This window comes from Palaemon carinicauda, chromosome 7 (genome assembly GCF_036898095.1).
Source record: "Palaemon carinicauda isolate YSFRI2023 chromosome 7, ASM3689809v2, whole genome shotgun sequence".
In the NCBI taxonomy this organism is placed as follows: Eukaryota; Metazoa; Arthropoda; class Malacostraca; order Decapoda; family Palaemonidae; genus Palaemon; species Palaemon carinicauda.
Window position 1 is genome coordinate 130,292,761 of NC_090731.1, and position 24,582 is coordinate 130,317,342.

Below are 24,582 nucleotides of genomic sequence, written 5' to 3' on the forward strand. Positions count from 1 at the left end.
ACAGGATCCTGCGGTCAGAGTAAACATTCTTCGGTTTGTCTCAAAAGGAAGGAGTTTCGTAGTATATTTTTGTTGTGAAGTATTAGTTGCTTTCATCGGAGTTTTTCTCTCTCCAGATATCTCTCTCTTGTTGGTTAGTCATGTCTCTCGTTGAAAGTGGGGAGGTGTAATGTAAATAACGCAAGTTCTGATGTATTTTTCTTTTTCTTTTAAAGTAAGGTGTTTTTTTTTTTTTCTTGTCCAGTTCACGTGATTTAGTTATTTTGCTTGTCATTTGACCTTTGAAGGCTGGACTTGGGTTTTCTTTTTCACCTCCCCTCAACGGTTGTTTACGTTAAATTGGTACTTCACCCATGTAAGATTTTTTTTATTTTTTCATGCTTGTTGGTGATGGTTCGGCCCTTTGTCGCCTGCTGTCGACCCGTCCCGCAAGTGATGTGGAGTTGTGGTTTTCGTCTTCAAGGAGAGTACAACGGTCCCGCATGAGAGGATGTCTAGCTCCCTTTTTGCTGCTGAAGACAGATACGTCTGTGTACGTTTGTATTCCGTCGATGAAGCTTTTAGTACCTCACCTTTTCTATGGAGACGCTGTGTACGTCTGTGACTTTGTGGTACTTCACTATTCTCTATGGAGATGCCTACTGGATCAGCCTATGACCAGTGTGCAGTTACATTCAATCTGCCCTTACCTTCAGCCTGCTAGCATCCTGGGATCGTTACGGGGCCTCCTAGCGCCGAAGAAAATGTAAGATAAACTTTTGTGCTGAAATTTTAATAGCATAATCATTCTTTAGGGACGCTCTGGGTACACCATGTGTAATGAGTATAATAGACTCGAGGACGGCGCTCCACTGTAACTCTCCTGTTGTTAATTTTCTCTTGTTAAGGGACAGAATAATAGACAGCCTCATTGGTGTAATCACGGCTAAATCTCTGGCTGAGTGAGAAATAAGTTTCAAAGTAAGATTTTTTTTTTTTTTTTTTTTTGTAATTGTGTGTAATATTTTCGTAGGTTTAAGGTTATTTTCTATTCTGGTTCTCCTTCTATCGTGTGATAGCGTAATTTTCGCCCAAGAGCAATTGTTTTCCTATCTTTGACTTATTACTGTCTCTTAATCTCGAGAGAAAGTTAGCTGGGCCGAATGCCGAAGTGTTTATATTGGTGTGCTACTGTTATAAGCACACATTGAGTATGTGTTGTTTCAGATGTATGTAAATGGATAACTGAATACATCTTATTAGCTTTAAAGTATTTATTCTATAAAAACAACAGAGTTAAACATCTCCATCACTGGAGGAAGCTGGGTTGGTCAGATGACCAATTCTGGTGAAGTATAGATATGAACTGACTAACTTATCAATATCACAGATATCGTATGCTTAGTTTATATTAGATTCGTCATAAACTCGGAAGACACCTGCATCCGGTGACGTCACAAACTTTCACACGCTGAGACAATGTGTTGACGTTTAAGCAGAATGTTATATTGTCGAGGTTTGCATTGTACGTCCTGTTTATGAATTGAATGACTACAGCAAGTCCCACGGCTAGCTCCTACACCCAACATGACATATTACGTCATGTGTTTTAAACATGTAATATTAACTATTCTAATTATTACATAAGCTCGGCCAGCTATCTCAATTTTTTCAAAAAAATTTAACAACAAGCCAAAACATGGTTACTAGGTGTGACTGGACATATGTATTATTCTTTGTTTAGCTTTAGCCATAATCAACCGAGGACGAATGTCCAAATAGGCACATTAAAAAATAATAACAATAATGCATATAAAAAAGATATTACCAAAGCAAAAAGAAAAATGCATGATAAAATAAAGATCACATATATGGTACATTGCTAGCAAATGATTATATGGTACCAAAAAAAAAACTACTGACTTATATATGATTCGGTAACTTGTTAAAGAATAATTGTTACCTTTGTCAGAAACATAATACTCAATTTTTTAGTGCACAAACACGAATTCCTGGTACGTACACGTACCACGGTTTCGTACATATATATATATATATATATATATATATATATATATATATATATATATATATATATATATATATATATATATATATATATATATATATATATATATATATATATATATATATATATATATATATATTTATATATAGGGCTGATATATTTTATTAGATGCCCATAGATTCTGTTATATATTTTTTTTTCTCTTTTCTTTTTTAACATTCCGGCTTATATATTTTTATTAGATGCCGAGAGAAAAAATTATTTATATCTTTTTTTTTTTTAAATGTTGTTTTAAATGTATTTTTAACAATGCAAATGTAGAAAATTTCTTTAATTACATATTACTAGCGTACTAACAGCTTTTCATACAAACACTTCCCGACAATTTACTCCTTTAGCGAATGAGGTGGCCACTCAAACGGCTTTGAATTGAATCAAGTAGGGAGTATTGTCGGGACTAGGCAAATCGTTCCTTTGTAGCTGCCTGCTGTGCCGTAACCTACGCCAAACAAGGATGTTCACGGCGATAAATATCATCACCGTGATAACCAGTCCTGCTAGTAGTATGGGGTGAAGAATTTACTTATAAGTCGGTGACAAGTGGTCCATTTCGGTTAGTTTCATCAACCGCTTTGCCACATGTCCGTTGTACGGGAGAGGGAGTGCTGGCATTGTAGAGGTCCACGTGAAGTTCGCGAAGTAGGCTCGTTCTCTGATGATTGTCCGTAGACCAGTCACCATGGAATTCGGGGAAGTCCCGACACAACCATCTGCTGCGACGAAGATGTGGGTGAAGGACGTGAATCCGTCAGGGCATGATACATTGAAGCCGTCCTTGTCGTATCGTATCCACGAGCCATTGTTCAGTCTGCAATTGAACTCATTATTGTCAAAGGGATAAAGCTTATCCAGACAATTTTCACTTGTATGGGAGAGAGCACTGTCTAGCACTATACCTAACTCGCATGAATCCATTAAGTTTTTATGGAATTCAAATGAGTCAGCTGTACATATTTTTCTATCCATTGCGTCTGAACAGTGAGTTAATTGATTTAAGTCTTTAATGACCGTATATGTTTCCTTGTCTGGGGAAATCAATACGTGTCCTGTCAAACTGGATATTACTGGATTTGAGTGATTCGTCATGAAAGTCGGAAATGGTGATATCCTGTAAGATTGCCAGGCATCAGAAGAATCAAAGGGAATTGTAATCCTAATCTTGTTATTATCTACGTTTACTGTAATTAGACTGTAATAAAATTCTAACCTATGTTCGTCTAACAAAGGAACATAGCCTAGTTTATCCCTTCCGTTCTCCAGAATTAACTTTAAGTAAATTATAGGCAACAAATGGGGCGACAATACACCTTTAGTTGCTAACGTGATAGCTTCTACATAATCCTTGGATTTCTCAATGAAATGTGCAATTCTGTTATGTATGTGATCTATCTTTGAATCATAGTACGTTAATGTTGCCAACAAATCCTGTACTTCCATAATTTGAACGATATTATTTGAATGTTCATTTAACAAATCCATAATTTTATTGATTGAAGCTAACTGATTCCTTAGTTCTGACATAATCAATTCATCTTTATGAGTCAAGAACTCATTTTCTTATTTTGATTACTAATTTTAAGACGATTGTAAATTCCTAAACCTAAACTTGCAACAGACCCAAAGATGCTTAATGCAGCATAAATAAACGGATTCCGTCTTTCTTTATGTTCGTGTCCTACAGTCCACATCAAAAGGTCATAAGCCAAAGATCCTGTCTCGTCAGTCTTATTTTTCAAGTCATCAGATAGCATCTCTGCAACTTTTAATGTTGATCCAAGCAAACTCTCTGTAGTCAAATGAAAATGTCTTCTATGCAACTCATCCAATGATGCAGAAAACCTTGAAATGGCGGTTCTTAAGCTAGTGACATCATTCTCTTGAAGAAAAATTGCTTGCATATGCACTTCGACAATTACGTTGGTTGGTGTAATAAAAATGTCTTCTTGTCTTTCAACTATATTGCCGTATTTAAAATATATATTTTTAGTTTTAGAGCTCATCCCATACGAGAAAAATGTCTGAGCGAACAATATCACTCCCAACAACAAAAAATTCATCTTGGAAACCTGTAACGAGAAAAAATATATGTAATTACTCCTGTATTAAAAAGAAAACTTTTAATCACATAAAATAAAATAAAATTTTCCTTCACTTCTTTTCCTCTCTTTTCTTTTTAATTTCTTATGTGAGCCAATGGTACTATTATCTCATCCTATTATCTCAGACCTACCACTTTTAAATTCAGTCTGCTCCTCAATACAAGTAATGCTAGAGAACTGAAAAGACTTGCAAGGTTTGTTAACCTTATAATGTCTTTATTTTAGATTTAATACTTTCTAGGATTTTCATTATTCTGGTATTATTTTGCAATGTATGTACTTTCCTTTGTCAGAATACCTTTTATGTTTTAATTATGTACTTGCTAAATATAAGTGTACATAAATATAGTTGTAATCTATTGGTCTCTTCTTTTTGTAGTTTTTGTGTAAAATATATAAATCTGTGTAATTTTGTAATTCTCATACTCCGGAAGGGGTCGATAGAATAAAATTTGCCTTTGCCTTTGCCATCCGTGGGTTGGGATACGTTTTGAACTCTAAACCTATTGGCCGTTAATGTTTCCAAAATGTTAAATGGGCCTTCAAACTTAGGTGTTACTTTATAATTGAGCCCTTTTCGTACATTGATTTGAATATATATGTTATCACCCACGGTATATGTTTTAGTTGGTTTCGCTATTTTATCATGATTCCTTTTCATTATGATTTGTGATTCTTCTAAATTCTTTCGAAGGATATCATATCGACTTATACTTGCATTTATACATTCTTTTAAAGGATTTGATAGATTAGTTGTAGGCGTTAATACATGGAAAGGTGTTCTAACTGGGGTACCATACAATGCTTCATGCGGTGACATTTTAATTGATATATGATATGAATGATTCAGAGTACTCAGTGCCGCCGGTATTGCAATATCCCAGTTGGGGTCTGATCCCCCTAGTGTTACCCTCAATATATTCAATATCTTCCTATTTGCTCTTTCCACTAGCCCATTCGACTCTGGGTGATATATCATGGTATTTATTTTCTTTATGTTGAGGAATTCACACAATGAGGTAAGAAAGTGATTATTAAATTCACCACCCGAGTCTGAGATTATCATGTGTGGAATTCCATGTTTACAAATGTAACACTCGTAAAACTTCCTAGCGCATTCAATCGCAGTTTTAGTTTTAAGTGCTATTAGTTCTGTATATCGAGTTAAAGCATCTATAATTACTAAGAGGTGCTTATTTCCTCTGTCTGACTCGTAAAATCCTGTTAACAAATCTAAATGTATTCTTTCAAAGGGTTGATTGGGCACAGGATGAGCTCCTAGGCTGACAGGTGTTTTCGTATGCCCTTTGTTTTCCTGACATGTGCGACAATTAGCTATGTGTCTTTTTATATCTGTAAGCATTGTATGCCAATAAAACAATGATTTGGCTTTCTGTGACATTAATGAGAACCCAGGGTGTCCATGTAATGGATTTGAATGCAACCAATTCAGGACAGTGGAAATAAGTGAGATTGGTACTACTACCTGGTCGTTAGTTATATGTGGTGTATTGCGGGTTTTCCTTGTCACAGTCCTACACAGAATATTATCTTTGATTATATAATTCTGCTGCTTATACTTTATATATTCCTTTTCTTTATGATTGCCTTTCAAAGCATTTATAATTGTTTCTATTTTCTGATCTTTTCTTTGCTCAGTCTGTAACAATTCAGCGCTTCAGCCTAAATCTTCTTGTTCAGATATTGTTTTTTACAATAGGCATGGATGTTGATATATCTATTAATTCAGCTAAAGGCTCCGTACAAGATGACACGGGGTTGCGTGATAATGCATCCGCAATGATATTTGCTTTCCCAGGTAAATACCCGATTCTTGCACCAAAATCTTGAATGATCAAATGCCACCGAGTTCGTTTAGGGCTGTGGTTGAAGCCTTTAAAGAACTCTGTTAGTGGTTTATGGTCAGTAAGAACCTTAACGGGATAACCGTAAATTATGAACTTAAAATGCACAAGCGAATTAACAATAGCTAGCCCTTCCTTGTCTATTACTACATACTTACTTTCGGAAGTTCTCAATTTTCGAGAATAGAAAGCTATCGGGAAAAATTATTTATCATATTGCTGAAGCAATACCCCTCCTACTCCTAAGTCTGATGCGTCTGTTGCAATGAAGAATTCCTTACCGAAGTCAGGAAATTTTAAGATAGAAGAACTACACAGTTCATCTTTCAAAGTATTAAACGCCTGTTGATGTTGCTCAGACCATATGAAATCTACGCCCTTCTTCGTAAGATCAGTTAAAGGAGCGGCTATTATTGAATAGTTGCGTATAAAACGCCTGTAATATCCACTACAACCCAGAAATTGCTGTATTCCCTTGACATTAGTAGGTATGGGAAAATTAAGTATAGCCGACACCTTATCATGGACTACTTTAAGACCTTGGCTTGACACCATGAAACCCAAATATATTAATTCTGTTTTGAAAAATTCACACTTACTAATCTTTACCCTTAAGTTATGTTGTCTTAATCTCTGTAGTACTAGTTCTAACTTACGTAGATGTTCTTCTAAGGTGTTGGAAAAGATTACAAGATCATCCATATAGGCATGCAATATATCCCCTAACAAGTCTCCAAACACTATGTTAATCATTCTTGTAAATGTTATAGGAGCACAACGTAAACCAAAAGGCATCCGTAAAAATTCATAATGTCCCCTGGCTGTGCTGAAGGCTGTGTATGGGATACTATCTTCTTCTAATGATATCTGGTGAAAGCCTTTAAGTAAGTCCAAACTGGTAAAATATTTATTCTGACCTAACAAAGACAAAATATCGTCAGTACATGGCACTGGGAATCGATCAGGGATCGTTTCCTCGTTTAGACGACGAAAGTCGACGCAGATACGCCATGTTCGATCTTTTTTCGGTACAACTATTAAAGGAAAATTATAAGGGCTGTTTGATTTTCTAATGACTCCTTCTTCTAGCATTTTACCTACTTCATCATTTATTTCATTCTGGAATTTCATAGGGAGTCTGTACGAGGGTACATATATAATTTTCTGCTTGTCCTTTAACCTTATTTGATGCTCGATCACATCTGTTTTTCCTAAGGATCCATCCGTAGTGGAAAAGACATCTTGATATTTAGTTAAAAGTTCAAAAATTTTCTGCTGAATTTCTTCGTCTTGAATGTCCTTACTGATTTTATTTTTAATAGATCGCAAAAGGGATTCATCCACAACTGATTGAGAGTGATTGATTTCAGCAACGGTAAGAATACGATGTTTATAAACTTCTACATCCAAGATATGTTGATTTTTGTGAATGACTAAAGTGTTATTTAAATGATTACAGACTTCGATATTACATTGCTGATGTGAGCCTACTGTATAAATAGCTTGTGTGACAGACAATCCGTTCGTTTTCAAAGTATCGGAAAGGATTAATATTTCAGATCCCGGTAGTGTTTTCTTTATTTGCACTATTAAATTCGAAGGTATGTTTGGTTCGATAGATTGCGTGCAAGATGATATTATGGGTGAACGAGAATTCTGCTGGGTCGCGTATATTATTTCTTTATTAGTGAGACAAGTTATTGGTTCTTCAACGTACGTTACGATTACATTTGTCGTCTCCTTTTTATCCAAAACTGATTTTAAGGTATTAGAAGACTTATAGAATTTCCCTTTGATATACACGCCGTGCTTGGCAGGAGCTAAGATAATGTTTTGATTTCCCATAGATGGGTATCCTATAATTACAGCTGGATACATATTAATGTTTTTTACAACAACAAATGTATCGGCAAACGTGCGATTACCGACTCTGAACTGCATATGAGTTATGCCTATGACGTTTAATTCATTATTTCCTATACCTGAAAGTCTAATTCCTGATTTTTCAATCGGAAAGTTCGAAAACAACAAATGATGTGTCTTCAAATCCATGATATTACGTGGACTACCAGAGTCAAAAAATAACGTAAAGGATTTGTGTTCTAAATTTACAGCATATAAGGTTGGCCGTAACTCATTTTGGCTTATTATTGTATGAAATCGTTGCAAATCTACGGGAGCATGCACTGTTTTACTTAATTCGGCCGTGTGTTTCATAGGAAAATCTATTGTCTCACAATTATCTGATGAAACATTAAATTGATTATTCAATACTATTGATGTTGACATGAATGACCTTGACCCAACATCACTCTCTTCCCCTCTAGAGTTAACTATGTGGTATTTGCTTTGCTCTGCACATTCTGAAAATTAGTCTGACCTTGCGAGGTCTGGTTTGACGGCCCAGGCTCAGCGATATTCGAAGAAGTGTTTATTTGTTTTGGACTCTGAACTGCATTGACATTTTGTTGTTTCTTCTTATTGTTAAAATGAGGATTTTTCTTTTTATTTCCATATGGAACTGACTGTGGAATTGACTGTGTATTTCTAGGATATTGTTGTGTCTTACGCGAGTAACATTGACTATATGAATGTGTTGCAGTGTTGTGAATTGAGCAAAATTTCGTTCTGCAGTCTGCGCTTATGTGACCTTGACGTTTGCAGTTGTAACACGTCATTCCCGCTACTGGACTGCTAACTACGTTCACTGTTTGTGGTTTTGTTTCATTCTTTGCAAAAACTTGAGTTAACACGGGATCGAGATCTGGACACTTGGACATGTGTTTCTTTATCTGTTTATAGACATCCAATTCCGTACTTGCAGGCGTTAACTTCTTATCAAAACACCGCACTAAATCTTCAGGCAACATAAGTGTCATGCAAGTCAAATACATTAATCGTAAAAAATCTTTCACGGAGATGTTATCGTTAGTAACCCAAGTGGAATTACCTAAAATGTCCTGATATTCGTTAAGCCTATCAGCTATGAGAGCTGCTCTCTCAATAACATTAAGCCGATTCATAGTGGCTTGATTAAGTGTATTTCGTAACGTTAATACTACATCCAAGGCTTCCTCACCCCCATAGATCGCGCGTAACCTAACTTTGAAATCATCCCAAGTAATTGCTTCTTGAAATGAAACACCTCTTAAATACGCACTCGCATCCCCCTTAGAAAAATCTATAAAACTTTTAGCTTCTTGTAATTGTACAAAAGGGTCTACGATTTGTTTGGCATTTAAATGGGCATCAACGGATGAAATCCATGACTCCACATTTTGTGGCAAGAACCCGTTGACCCGACCTTGAAAAGGAAGGATTGCTGACCTGGCATTTACAAGCGTCACAATTGGAGGAGGATTAGTCTGGCCTACACCACTAGGTCCAGGGAAAGGGCTGACAGGAGGAGTCATGACTGCTGTATTTTTTTTTCCCTATCTCTTTGACCCCTTGCAATTCTATCAAAATATCTATATGAGTACAGACGCCCACTGCGTAAACGCATATGTATGATAAAATTCCCCAAACAATGTTACTAATCCCAAAACATTTCCCGAGAATTTCTGAAAGAAAAAGGAATTAGCACAAAGAAAGAAAAATTCTAAATGAGAATTCGGAGTTTCCTTTAACAAAGATTAGCAATTCACTCACCCCAGTAATAATCGACTAACGACTCGTGATAACTACACTTCACTGCCCAAACTGGAATGAATTCAAAAAATCTGTACCTAGCTTATATATGGATCTGCGTGATGTCGACATGTCCTCTCTCTCTCTCTCTTGATGTTTTGTTAGCGATGTATCGTTCGAGTTTCTTGTTGAATGTAGTGCTTCCTGGATATGTTTTGCAATTGTTGAACGCCAGTCCTTGGGTTTCCTAGGATGTTGATTGAAGATTCAGGTTGTATTCTAACATTTGTTGATGTTAACTGTTTCGTTGGACTATAATACTTAGTCAAAATTGTAGATTCATGTAGATAATGTTGAGTTCTTGAAGATCTTTCTCTGGTTTTACAGCTTTTATTTTGAAGTCTTGAAGATCTTTCTCTGGTTTTAAAGCTTTTATTTTGAAGTCTTGAAGATCTTTCTCTAATTCTTAGAGTTTAACCGCTGCCACCATTTATTGGTGTGCTACTGTTATAAGCACACATTGAGTATGTGTTGTTTCAGATGTATGTAAATGGATAACTGAATACATCTTATTAGCTTTAAAGTATTTATTCTATAAAAACAACAGAGTTAAACATCTCCATCACTGGAGGAAGCTGGGTTGGTCAGATGACCAATTCTGGTGAAATATAGATATGAACTGACTAACTTATCGATATCACAGATATCGTATGCTTAGTTTATATTAGATTCGTCATAAACTCGGAAGACACCTGCATCCGGTGACGTCACAAACTTTCACACGCTGAGACAATGTGTTGACGTTTAAGCAGAATGTTATATTGTCGAGGTTTGCATTGTACGTCCTGTTTATGAATTGAATGACTACAGCAAGTCCCACGGCTAGCTCTTACACCCAACATGACATATTACATCATGTGTTTTAAACATGTAATATTAACTATTCTAATTATTACATTTATAGATTGTTTTGCGAGTGTGTCTTTTCCCCCCTTGTTCCAGTTTTCAATGGGAGTCTTTTTTTGTAAGTTAAGCCAAGGTATTGTAATAAAAAAATCTTGTTATTTCGCCTAGTGTGTTCTTAACCTCCTCCTTTTTGAGATTTTTGCCCTGAATTGTTTATTTTCTGACAGTGCTCCACCGATTATCATACTGGTCCAAGCTAATAATCAGGACCCAAAGAGCTTGAATGTTGAGAACCTTATAACATCTATGGTTCTTAACAATATATGTCAGTCAACCTCTCCCCTTTTTCCCTTGTTGTCTTGCTTAGTGGTAGCAAGAGGGACCTGTCCCTCATTCAGTTATACGAGCATTGACTTGGAATCTGCTATGCAAATTCCATCCCGTGTGTCGCTTGGTATCTTACCATTACCCCCACCTGGGAACCAAATCCCAGGCTGCTGAATGAGGATAAGCAGTTCCTTCGAAACTACTTCTACTTTAGGGCCTTAGACCATTAGCTTTGGCTATCTAAATTTAACGTATTCAAACCATTAACCTGTAAAGTAATATATTATCTCATTGTTTAATTGAACCCCTCTGGCATTAACGTAAATTCCTGTAACCCTATTCAAATTGCTAATTTTTATACTAATTTAAATTACTTAAATTCAAATAACATGTGTCTTTACACAATGTAAGGCAATCTACACACACACACTCGTCACCGAATCCAGCACAGTAACCTTCTGAGAGCTCAGAGCGAAGCTTTACCAGTGATGTCTGCGTGATTCGTTGGAGCAATTTCGTCTGCGTTGGTGTGAAAGAATCTTTCACTCTGAAAAAGGAATAGGTGTGGTGTTCAGTTTTTCATTTCGCGAGGGGCCAACTCGCTTACGATTTTTTTTTTTTTTTTTTTTCTCGTGGAGCAGTGAGATTATTCTATGCATTTTGTTTACTTGTATTCCTGGTTTACATTTGTTGTTCAAGATATGTGGGTCCTGGGTAAACCAAGCATTCTACTGTCAAACACAAAAGAGAGAATGGAAGGGAGATTGTAACGGCGGTGAAATTGTGAATTCGTTTAATTGTGATTTTTATGCAACACTTCAGTATCCTCAAACCGAAAATGTTGCTATTAATAAAATCTAAACCTTTAAAAAAAAAAAAAAAAAAACCTTTTTATACGGACTTACATCATAGGTCTATGATGTACAATAAGTCTGTATAGAAAGGGTTTTCTATCTTTTTCGTAAAAGCTTAGATTCTAGTGAATTGTGTAAAATATGTAGCTTGTACACATGCTAAATAAATCAGTGATGTCACAAACGCATGCATATGTGTGTGTTCCAACATCTCCACTGACGTCTCTCTCTCTTATCCCTTCTTATACTACTTACATCATAGGCCTATGATGGAAGTCCGTATAGAAAGGGTTTATATTTTTCGTAACGTTTAGATTTTATTGATAGAAATATTTTCGGTTAAGGATACTGCAGTATTGCATAAATCACATAAAAATCACAATTAAAGGATTCCATGATTTCACAGCCGAGTTACTATCTCCCTTCCATTCTCTCTTTGGTGTTTGACATTAGAATACTCGTTTTACCCATGACCCACTCTACGTGAGTCTTGCTTTAACCGAACCTCTATTTTCACCATGAGTTAGTTTTATCAATTCCACGTTTTTAGTAGATTCTGGTATTCAAAGTAAGTTTATAACATTATGTTTTTTTTATTCTTAGTGTAATTTGTCTCAATTTGTGTTGAAATATGTGAAAAGTAAACAAAATTATGCAGCGTGCATCCGAAAACAAGCTCCTGTCCTTAACTTCGGCGGGTGTTGTTATTAAATTTAGATTTACCATCACGATACTTTATAATATATCTATTTGTTTAACATTATTTATTGACAAAACCTATACCTAAGGGAGAATTTTAGATTAGTAAATAAGTTTTGATTCACATTACTTGGTAATTATTTGAAAACAATGATGATACTCGGACAAAATTACTTCCGACCAGTCAGCTATTAGGACATCTAACGAGCTAAAAGGGCACCACTGCGAGTCGGTGCCAATCTGCCTCGCTAAAAAAAATGATAGAGAGAGAGAGAGAGAGAATGTGAGTGTAGTGTTACGTGACTCAGCTCAGTTGATCGGCGTATTTGTCGTGACAAAACGAAACAATAAAATAAAAATGGCGACAGACAGCCTCCATCGGTTCAGCAAATAAAATAACCATCAGCATTTTATTTAACGGTATTCAGGCATTTATGAAGCAGGTATAACAACTTCTACTTGTGTTCGATCTACCAGAATGCAGACATGGATAATTCTATCTTCGACTATCTTCTTACCATTATGGCTAAGATACAAGATGATAGAAAGGCCTCTTTTGTTTTTGTTGGCGATTTCAATGCTCACCACAGGGAATGGTTAAATTCTGTTTATCCCATTGATCGCCATGGGTTAAGAGCTTGAGACTTTGCCTCTGAATCAGGCTGTGAGCAAATCATAATCGAAGCTACTCACAGGTCTGGTAACTGCTTGGACCTCGTATACTCCGACTCCCCTGGTGTTATAGCAGGTAAGGCTGGTTCTCCAGTTAGGACACCTGATCATGCCTTGAGGACTGAGTAGTGCGGACTGAGCAGCCTGTCCCTGATGTATCATACTCGTGTAAGATTGATATAAAATCTCAATCAGACTGGAATGGCACTTTGAGTGATCTTTCTGGGCTTGACTTGGTCACAACTGTATAGTTGTTCCTTTGGATGAGATTCTAGTCGACACAATTGATAGGCATATCCCTTCTTGTGTGCTAAGGTACTGAATGAAAGACAAATCAAGGTTCAATAATGATTGATGACGTGCTTATTTGGAGAAGCAGGATGCTTATCATCTTTGGAGGGGTAACAGATCAGATTTGACTTGGAATAACTATACTCAGCTTTGAGCTTTTGCTCAGAGAATCTATGTTTCAACTGAAAAGGAATACAATCTAACCATAAACGAAACCTTTTCTGGTACAACTCAAGAACATTAAGTGGTGCGCTACCCTTAAATTTGTATTCTGGTGTAGAAGCAATGGTGCCTCCTTTACCTAAACCAGATGGCTGTCACTCACTGTCCAAAGGAAAAGACAACCCGTTTGACTAATGTGTTTGACAGTAAGCAGAATAATGGGAAACTTGATCTTCCTAATTCTTGTTTTCTTGAGGCTAATTAAAGCTCTCTTGGTGGACCTTGATGCTTATGGAGGTGTAGACCCAAATGTTTTTTTTTTTTTTTATAAAGACTGCAGATGTCTTAGCACCAAAGTTATTTGTTATTTTAGCCAAGTTAGCAAGAAGAGAAGCTTCTAACACTTGTTGGAGAATTGGTAATGTTGCTCCATTGTGTAAATATGTTTGTGATATCTCAAGTCCAATTGATTACTGCCCATTTTCCATAACTCACGTATCTAAAAATTTTGGAAGTCTTTTAGGCAAAACGTAGGCCTATAGATAGATTTGCAGAAGGCAATCAGCTGTCCCCTAGTTTGCAATTTGACTTTTGTAAGGGCCTTGGAGCATATGATGCCCTTCTTACAATCTCCGATGCTGTGGAGAAATCCCTTGATTATGGTCAGGAAGTTTGAACCATTGGCCTTGATTTTAATGTTGCCTTTGACCATAAAGCCCTTGTTCTCAAACTTAAACTGTTGGGAGTGGGTGGGTCTTTTCTTACTATTATTATTGAATTTTTAAGTAAAAGATCACATAGAGTTATTGTTGATGGGCACTATAGTGAATTTAGGAATGTGATATCTGGTGTTCCTCAGGGTAGTGTTCTTGGCCCATTACTTTCCATACTATATACAAGTGTTCTTGGCCCATTACTTTCCATTATATCATTACTTTCCATACTATATACAAATGACATATGGTTTGACATAGAAAACAAGCAAGTTGCATATGCAGGTGATGCTACTCTCTTTGCATCATTTCCATCATCTAAATGTAGATCTGGGATTGCTGAATCCCTTTATAGAGATCAGACTAGAATTAGTGCATGGTGCAAATTATAGGGCATGAAGTGAATCCTAACAAAACTCAAAGTATGAGCGTAGGTAGGTCGAGTACAGTTGCTCCTCAACATCCGGATCTCAGCATTAATAATGTTTCTTTATCTCTGTATGACACTTTTAAAATTTTAGGTGTGATTCCCGACAAAAAATTTACTATTGAGTCTCATTAGGCCTGTGTCTTCTTCAATTGCACAAAAAAAATTGGCTTATTGAGTTTTGTACGATTTTTGTTGAGCAATCTTTTCTAAAGAAGTGTTTTAATTCTTTCATTCTACCCTGTTTCGAGTATTGTTCTCCTGTCTGGTTTTCAGCTGCTCATTCTCATCTTAATTTGTATGACAGGAATTTACGGCCCATTAAATTTCTTATTCCTGATCTAGATGTTAATATCTGCCACCGTCGTTCAATTAGTTCGTTATGCTGCACAAGATTTTGCATAATCATGACTATCTTTTACATTCAGATCTTCCCGGACAGTATCATCCTGTTTATAATACTAGGTATGCAGTTAATTCTACTAGTTATACCTTCTCCATTTTGAAACTCGATTTTTTTTTATGTTGAACACGCTGACATAAGTCTCTTTTATAGTTTATATAGGAAAGATCTATATTAATGATGTTACTGTTCATAAAATGTTTTATTTTATTTCTTTATTGCTTTTCACATGGTTTATTCATTTCCCTGTTTCATTTCCTCACTAGGCTATTTTCCCTAGTAGAGCCTTAGGCTTATAACATCTAGCTTTTCCAGCTAGGGTTGTAGCTTAGCTAATAATAATAATAATAATAATAATAATAATAATAATAATAATAATAATAATTCTAAGCTTATCCTTTTAAAATTTTGATCTCAAGTCCTTGGGAAACATAAGTACGTGTATTCATTAACTTTGTCTAGAGGTTCTTCCATAACCCTTATTTATTTGTTGCCTTTACATTTTCATTGAGCTTTATCTTAATTTTACTTATATTCATTGTCAGTTCTACATTTCTTCATTCTCTATTCAAATCATCTATCATCTTTTGCAATTTTTCCCGTGATTCACTAAATGGAACTATGTCATCTGCAAATCTCAAGTTGTTAAGGTATTCCCCATTAATATCGATTCTTACATTCTCCCAATCTAAATTTTGAAAAACTTATCATAGCCATGCTGTGAATAATTTAAGATAGATGTGGGCCTCCTTGTCTAAATCCTTTCTCAATCGGAATTTACACTATATTTATGTAGATTTAAGGTTGCTGTAATTCCCGTATAGATATCTTCACGTGTTCTAACATAAGATTCATCTTTTCCTTGATTTTGAAGGGCTTTCATTACTGGTGAAGGTTTTGACAGAATCAAAAGCTATCTGATAGTCTAAAATGCTATTCATGGAGGTTTATCATAATCTGTTGATTTCTATTAGCTGGTTAATTTACATGGATATGGAAAGTTGTTGAATACCCACTTCTAAAGCTTGCCTGCTCTCTTGGTTGATCAAAGTCTTGCTGTCTTTCTATTCGGCCTCATATGATCTTTGGTAATATTTTACATATTACTGAGAGAAAACTTACTGGGCAGTAATTTTTCAGGGCTTTTGTCTGCCTTTTTATGAATTAGCATAATTATTCATGTTTTTAAATAGAAATTTCACCAAACCCTTCATACAAAAAGAAACTCTTTAGCTATGGTAAGCAACTCTTTTAGGAGAAGGGCACTCCAAAATCAAACCATTGTTCTCTAGTCATGGGAAGTGCCATAGCCTCTGTACCATGCCTTCCACTGTCTTGGGAGTTCTCTTGCTTGAGAGTACACATGGGAACGCTATTCTATCTTGCTTCTCTTCTTGTTTTGTTAAAGTTTTCGATAGTTTATATATGAAATATTTATCTTAATGTTACTGTTCTTAGAATATTCTATTTTGTTAATCATTTCTCTTATTTCCTCGTTTCCTTCCTCACTGGGCTATTTTCCCTGTCGGAACCCCTAGGCTTATAGCATCCTGATTTTCCAACTAGGGTTACTAATAATAACAATAATAATAATAATAATAATAATAATAATAATAATAATAATAATAATACAATATAGAAGAGGGTGCTAAAATTAAAGAACGACATTTATTTGTTCACAGATTTAATTGTTTATCCCAGATACATACATAACGGGAAATTATCATACCAATAATGAACACACATGAACTTTATTTCCTTTAAGACTAACAGAAACAAAATGACGTTTTCTAATTTGACATAAATTTAATTTGCAAAATTTCTTACTGGTGTTCAATTAAATAATTTCAATTAAACCGACACTAGATTAGGAATCATCTGAATTACTGGACTATTTCGATTTCAATTTAGCAGGTCATATTAAAAAAAAAAAAGGTAGCCTATATAATAAGTTGTCTTAAAGTTGTAATGCTGGTTTGAATATGCTTTTATAAAAAAAAAAAATGCTGCATGAATCATGTCATCATCCACATTTACTAATTGTTTATAGAGGTCTGAAATAAACAGCATGAAATTATACAGCACTTGTTGCATCCTAGAAATGTCAACAGGTAACTGAATCTAAATCCAAGATGCTACTTTAGCAGGTAGTTTTTTCTCTGTAACAGAAACTCCGTCACCTTACTGTCTATTTCTTGGCCCTCCTCTGTCGGCTAGGACTGAATATTTCGAAAAATCGGAGGGTTTTGCACGCCAAGTAAACGAAGAGAGCTACAATGATGAGTGCCTCTGATGTCCAGTCAAATGCAAGTGCGGTATGGCTACCCTTCTTTTTCTTGCTTGGTGGTTTCTTCTTCTTCTTTGTTTCGTGACTTTTCTTTGCAAAGTTTATGGACTCAGTAGGGTCCCGGTCCACTGGCACTCTGGTGTCAGTATATTTAGCATTATTTTCACCGGTATTGCCTAGATTTGAAGCTCCTACATCTTTTTCTTCTTCATCATCTTCCGCCTGCTCCTCTCCCTCTCCTTCTTCGGGTTCCTCAGTATCATCTTCCTGTTGGTGATTATCAGGCCTTTCTTCTACGGAGTCGCTTTCACTCTTGCATCTTCCCCCTAGGGAGCTATGAACAGCTAAGCTGGAAAGTAACTTCTCATCTATTTCTAAAGACGAGGCTGTCTCAAAACTGTTGAACGGTACCCTTGGGAGGCTATCTAAAGAGTTCTCCTCCTTCAACCTTAGTTCTGGGAAGAGAGAGAAAATATTTCTCTCTTTGGCATCTAAAGCTGTTTGCTCTTGATGCTTGATTTTACTTTTCTCGATACTTTCATCGTTTTCGATACCCTCTGTCAATGTCATAAGTTCAATTGAAGAAATGTCTGTTTGCCTTGACAATCTCCTTTTGGCCTTAATCTTGTCAATCATTGGCTCACCTGGATCTCTGGCATAAATTACGTCGATGCTGCTCCTCCGGTTCCCTTTTGTCTGTGTTGGTCGACCACAAGATAGCAAAGTTGAGTAATTTGAAGGAAGGACTTTCTTTTTTGGAGGCATGCTTTTTATTCTATCTGAATTAACTGATTTGGATGAAATTCCTTTAGGTTTGGCTTGAGATTTTCTTAAGGACCCATCACAAAATATGGAACTCTTCCCTGGACCTTCACCATTTTTGCTGCATGAAACCTGGTCGATTCTAGTTGATTTTGGAACAATCTTGCCACAGAGACGGCATTTCACCTCTGTGCCCTGGCAGCTCCCCGTTTCACAGTCAACGTTTGTGTCAGCAGAGCTTGACCAACTACTTGAGCTGAGGGTACTTATGCTAATGTTTTCCAATGATGTTTTACGTTCAATGGAGTCTTCATCTGTTGAGATTGTAGCTTTTAGTATTGCTTCAGGCATTTGTTCATTTGTATTAAGATTCTCATCGCTTGTTTTTATAGCTGGAATAGAATTTGCCATCACGGACACAATAGACTCATGGTGTGCAGTTGTCAATGTGCAAGTGATGGAAGACAGTCGAGTTTTATCTGCGCCACAAGAACCAGCCTCGTCGCTTTCAGAACTTGTGAAGACAAACGCCGAAGACAGCAAGTGGGCTGACCCGTTGTCCATTTCCTTACTTGTATTGAGAGGGAATACAGGGTTTTCACTTGGTTTACCCATCTCTCATAAAGAAGTACTTAGGTCTCTGTAACCAGCTACCGAGCAATTTCCATCTGTTCCTGATATTAAAGATATGAATTCCAGTGCTTCTGGTGCTGGATTTGTGCCATTGGATGATGTCAATTTGTTTATGCTTGACTCATTTACCACGGAAGGTTCCTGGCTTTTCTTCTCTTCAAAACAGTTTGGAGGTAAAGCAGATTGAGACGGATCCGATGACAGAGCCATTATTCCAGATATCACAGAAAGTATTCAAAATGTCAGTGATTAAAAATTGGCAACACAGAGCCTTTAGTCACACTCTACAACATTCCAATTAGTGATTTTGATTAATTACGTCTGAATGTCATGAAATTTTATACCCACAGGGCTTTTTCTTTTCCAAATTGGGTGTTTGGTTGCATATTTGTCTTGCAATGTGCAAGATAGTGGCTCTTACCCGTAAAATTTGAAAAATGTCTCCTGCAGAAGAAATTTAGGTATCATATGATTTCGGTCCCTTACAGAAAATCTTAACAGTTGATATTAATCATAGAGTACTTTTTCTTGCTTTCAAAAACCTTGAGTGTCTAACACTATATTGATCTACTGTTTCCAAACCGAATATGTCTTGATAGGTCTGAATTTCTAATTCTAACAAATTGATGAAATATATTTTTAAAGTTTTGTTTATGTTGAATTTTAATCTTAAGGCAAGTCAAAATTATCTTTACTTTGATTCCCGCTCTGAGCTTCAACCCCCACAAATTAACCTTCCCAGGGAAAATGAAATTTCCTTTAAACTTAAATTTACACGAGAATGGAGATTATTTTCTTTCCATTTTCACTTAGAAGACAAGGTTATATTCCAATTTTCAATAAATAATCCTATTTTCAAGCGTTAATTATAAATTAAAAAGTTTGCGAGCTAAACAGGTGTTCAATTTCTACAAATAAATGTTAATCACTGAATAGTATTAGTGCAACAATTTAATACCAACGTTAGATATTGTTTGTAACTTGAATCTTATTTCCAGATTACAAAGTAATTCCCCTCCTAGAGAAATTATATGTTATTGATTATCTAATTCCAGGAAATTATTTCAAACTATCTTCCGGTTAGTTTTAGAGTTGAAAACCTTTAATCAGATATGGATTCTACACAAAGTCTAATTTTTCAACTTGGTTTTGACACAGATTCAAACGTTTATCATATATCATTTTCCTAACACCAAGTCACATTTACAAGTGAACTCTATTTTTTCTTTGATTCCATAAAATACTGGTCAGTTTTACCGCATCACTGTGTGTTCCATTAAAGAAGTTTCTATTTTTATTTCTGACTGGTTATCATTTTTCAATAAAATGTAAATCAGTATAATTATACTTCCTTTTCTATGAATGATTCGTCTATTTCCTTCTGGAGCAGAATGTAGTCTGATAAAAATCAATAAAACCGTCTGTCTATCAGTGACGATACTTTTCAGTGACGATACTTTTCAGAGCCGAACGAGATGCTACTTGTAACCTGTCCTTCCCGGGTACTGTCCACCGAGAGATTGAGAGTCTCGTCGGGACTCGGGAGGCGAAGATTAGTGGGGCGTGAAGGATCTCATTGACCTGTCGTTTGCCAGTTCAGCCTCCTTCTCCTATGATTAATATTTTTGTCGATCGTTGAAGCGGAAAATAATTATACGGGTTTTACTTGAGCAGCAGCGTTAATTAATCTGCGCTCTGTAGATCTTGAGATCTGGTTTAGTATATGACATTAAGGACGTTAACGATACATTGATTTTGTATAAGGATGGATTGCTGTGTCTGCGATTTCTTGAAATTGGGAGTTTCTCTCTCTCTCTCTCTCTCTCTCTCTCTCTCTCTCTCTCTCTCTCTCTCTCTCTCTCTCTCTCTCTCTCTCATTGAAATTTGAGAGAGAGAGAGAGAGAGAGAGAGAGAGAGAGAGAGAGAGAGAGAGAGAGAGAGAGAGAGAATTTAATATGTTTGTGGTTCCCTCGTTCTTTGGAGCAAATTTGCAGTTTTAGTTCAACCAAAATGATTAGAAAAACATAACTAGTAGACCATATGAGGAGAAAACCTATGAAATATTGCTATTTTTTTCCAACTTGACTTTTTTTTTTTTTTTTTTTTTTTTTTTTTTTATTAAATGAGAAAGATCGAAGCACTACTGCGTCACTTGTGTATAATTTCTATCCAGTATTTAATCAAGAGTGAACTCTGACGTCAGAGGTCTGGTTGATAACGAACACAATTTACTGATCAATTTCATAAGGGTTTTGTTTGGTAGGCCTACTTCCAGTTCAGGTATCTACGTCATAGATTGGTGAGCGAAGTAAACACTTTATACTTTAAGTAATAATTAAAAGAAAACAAAGAATGTACATTCTATAATGCATCTGATATATGCAAGTTACCTGAAAAGGTTATTACATTTACTCTTTTCTTCAAACATTAACTAATACAATGCATACTTGATTAACATTTACCAGTATTGTTATGTATCCTTTCGTGAGCATCTTACCTTTCGAAGTTTTCAATTGGTTGTGATCTACAGTTTCATAGGATAGATAAATCGTGGAAATAAAATCTAGTTGTTTCAGTCAAAGAAATAAAAATTTTTGGAAGAAGATAATTTTGGTTGAAAAATATGAGTAATGTTTCTTATGAAAACTTCAGGCTGCTACGATAACATATATTTTGGACACCAACGATGAAATTTTGAAAGGTTTCATGTCTAAAGATAGTTATGGTTACTAGAAGTTTCACTCGACCAAAGCAGTGTCAAACATCTATTCCTAAAACTTATGTTCACCTGCAAAAAAACAAAAATGTGCTAATGCAAAGAGAGAGAGAGAGAGAGAGAGAGAGAGAGAGAGAGAGAGAGAGAGAGAGAGAGAGAGAGAGAGAGAGAGAATGAATAACCAATTGATTAAAATTAACGTTGAAGTTTTGTGTTTTTCAAACTTTTTGCAAGCTAAAATAAGCTATCTCCGTCTATTGAGATGGAACCACGGACTATGAAATATTCGCCTTTTTGAAAGGGGTCCTTTTGAAGGAAAAAATAGGGAAAGTGGAATGGTCTACATAAAAATCCAAAATTCGAAAAAGATATGAATGGACTGTCGGTGGCCTCGCTTTTGTAAATATTAAGTGCGACAAGGTTATTTTATTGCCTAAGGAATTTTATAATTTTTTGTTTCACCTTTTTTATCATTAAAGTAGGAAAAACTCATACTTTCAAGTTATTTTTTTTAACCTTTTTTTCTTTAATGCAAATATGAAAAAATCATACTTTAAAGTTTATATTGTTTGTTACTGTGTCTTTATGAAATACAATTCGTTTTCGGAATGCGTTTCCGGCTAATGTATGTACAATAGATGTAAATGATGACTTATCAGTCACATTGTGATAACTAACATAAAAAGTATAAATACCTATATCACAAATATATCTTTGTATAAAATGAAACTATATAACTCAATTTTCTTAATAAAAGTACAAGAAAATCACATCTTTGCTGTCTGTTTCCTTATATTTATTATGAATATCTTAATAAAGCTGAAGGAAAAAATCTTATCGGCTCCGGGCCCGTCATGCTACTTGACTAAGGACAGCTATTTTCAGATTTGTGAAAAATTTCACTCTCATATATTCTCGAAGGTTGTTTGATCTCTCTTCTCTCTCTCTCTCTCTCTCTCTCTCTCTCTCTCTCTCTCTCTTACTCATATTACTGTTGAAATATAAATTTCAAGAAAAAAAACTTAAAACATGGAAAGGGCGATTACCATTTGTATAAATTATATGCATATATATATATATATATATATATATATATATATATATATATATATATATATATATATATATATATATATATATATATATAAGAGGTTTTATTCCCGCCGCCATAAAATTGTCTTTTAAGACTTTAAAAGGGCCAAGCGAGCGATAGTTACGTTGTTAGAAGAACTACCTTTCTGTGGTTGGAGCAAAACCAATACAGGTTAAGAGTCTTTGGCTAGGTTTTGCGAAGCACCCTGAAACTGCCTTGCCGTTTCTCCGAACATTTGGGTGGTTGGTGGTAATACGCATGGCCATGGTAATACGTATGTAAGGTAATTCGAGGGTCGTGTTGTTAGTAAGTCAAGAATTGCGTTAAGTTGACTTTCGCTTGCGCAAGTTTTTAATACAGTACTTTGATATCGTTTGGCCTTTATTGGAAGTGTGTTGTTATATGCAAAATATTTCCCTACACTAAATGTATTTCAAATACTTATGTCTTGACATACCGGTTTATAAGTAATATCTATGTATTTTGAAGGTTTTAAATTATCCACACTGGTTTATTGGTTAGTTCTGTGCACTGAATATTTTTAAATGCCCATCTTTTGACAATAATTTTTCATTTTACTTTCAGTTAAGGAAAATCTGGTATTCCTGATTACCTGTGTGTTTCGAGTGCATAATCTAGATGGGATTCCTTGGAATCAGTCTTGAAGCTGGTGTTACCTGCATTTTCCTTGCGTATCACACATCCGGGTAGCTAAATACACGTAAACTGACTGGTGACATCGCTGGAATCGGGTGAAGTATTTTTCAGTCTTTACTACAAGGCAAGTATGGTTTTCTTTGTTTTAGTACAATCCTAAGCAAGCTAGTCCTCCCCGATTAGGGGCGGCGCCCCTAATTGTAGGAGGACCTTCCCTATAGCGCACGGTAGACCTTAAAGGTCTAGCGTGTGGTAAAGGGAGGCTTGCTTATAAGCCCTTATAGTTTAATTTCGGGGAGTTTTCATTTTGTTGAACTTTTTAGGCTCTGTAGAGTACTTAAGGCCTGTCTATCACTAATTTAAAGTTTTCTTTATTACTGCGCTTTTTGTATTAAATTTTATTTATTCCATATTTCAAGGTGGTTAACAATGCTATTTTAAGTGTTAAGGTATATGGATGTATGCATTGTTGTGCAAAACTGGTAATGTTATTATACACAGTCACTATTCTATTTAATATTGCAGGCTTTTAATATCAATCATTTATGCAGGGGTACCAAACTTTTACCAGAAAGATTTCTGATAATTGACACTTTTCAGATTGGATGGCGCAACTTTAGGATAAAAGGATTTACGGACTAAATTCGACGACTCGATAATGTCAATTTCTACTTATACTGTTTTGGGTGATGTTCACTGGAAATCGTATCGGCTTCTAATATAAATACTGAAGACAGTTACTGGAAATCCTACTAAAATTGGATAAAGATGCACATCAAGATATTTAGAAATACGGTTTGTATTGGAAGATTTGGCAAACTATAATTCAAGAAGTTCTTGTGTCAATAGATGGATAAATTCATTTCATATTTAATTAATGGTTGTTTGAATCAATTTTTGTTTTACTTTTTATGAAGGTTTAATTGTATATTTTCCTCAAATATATATTTTTACTACTTCAGGGTTGCATTTTCTTTACGCTATTACTTTTAAGATATATATGTTAAAGAGGGATTGGTACATTTTTATTTTTTGTTGACCAAAAAAAATTTAGCAATGTTTCTTAGACTGAAACTACGGTTTTAGCTAAGAAAATAATCCGCGTTGAGTGTGCACTATTTAAAGTCAGTCTATCTATGAAAAAGGTAAATTAAACAAGTATTATAGACAGTAATTTATTCCATATCCTAATCTACATTATTGAAACAAAATTTATAACTTTTTAAACGTTAAAGTCTCGGCTCTAATCTACAAAAGTAGGTAATAGGCTATATACGTATATTTATAGGTCTGACATGTACACACACAAACATATATA

At 35.3% G+C, this 24,582-nt stretch overlaps 1 long non-coding RNA gene across 2 annotated transcripts; it reads left to right on the plus strand.

Annotated features, from left to right (window-relative positions):
* Nucleotides 1–468: 468 nt before the first annotated feature.
* On the plus strand, nt 469–24,295 carry LOC137643632 (uncharacterized). Of its 2 annotated transcripts, none has more exons than XR_011045033.1 (3): nt 469–745; nt 23,193–23,388; nt 23,865–24,295. It is a non-coding gene; the product is annotated as an uncharacterized lncRNA (long non-coding RNA). The 2 variants fall into 2 exon arrangements; XR_011045032.1 differs by having other exon boundaries at nt 23,193–23,359.
* The last annotated feature ends 287 nt before the right edge of the window (nt 24,296–24,582 follow it).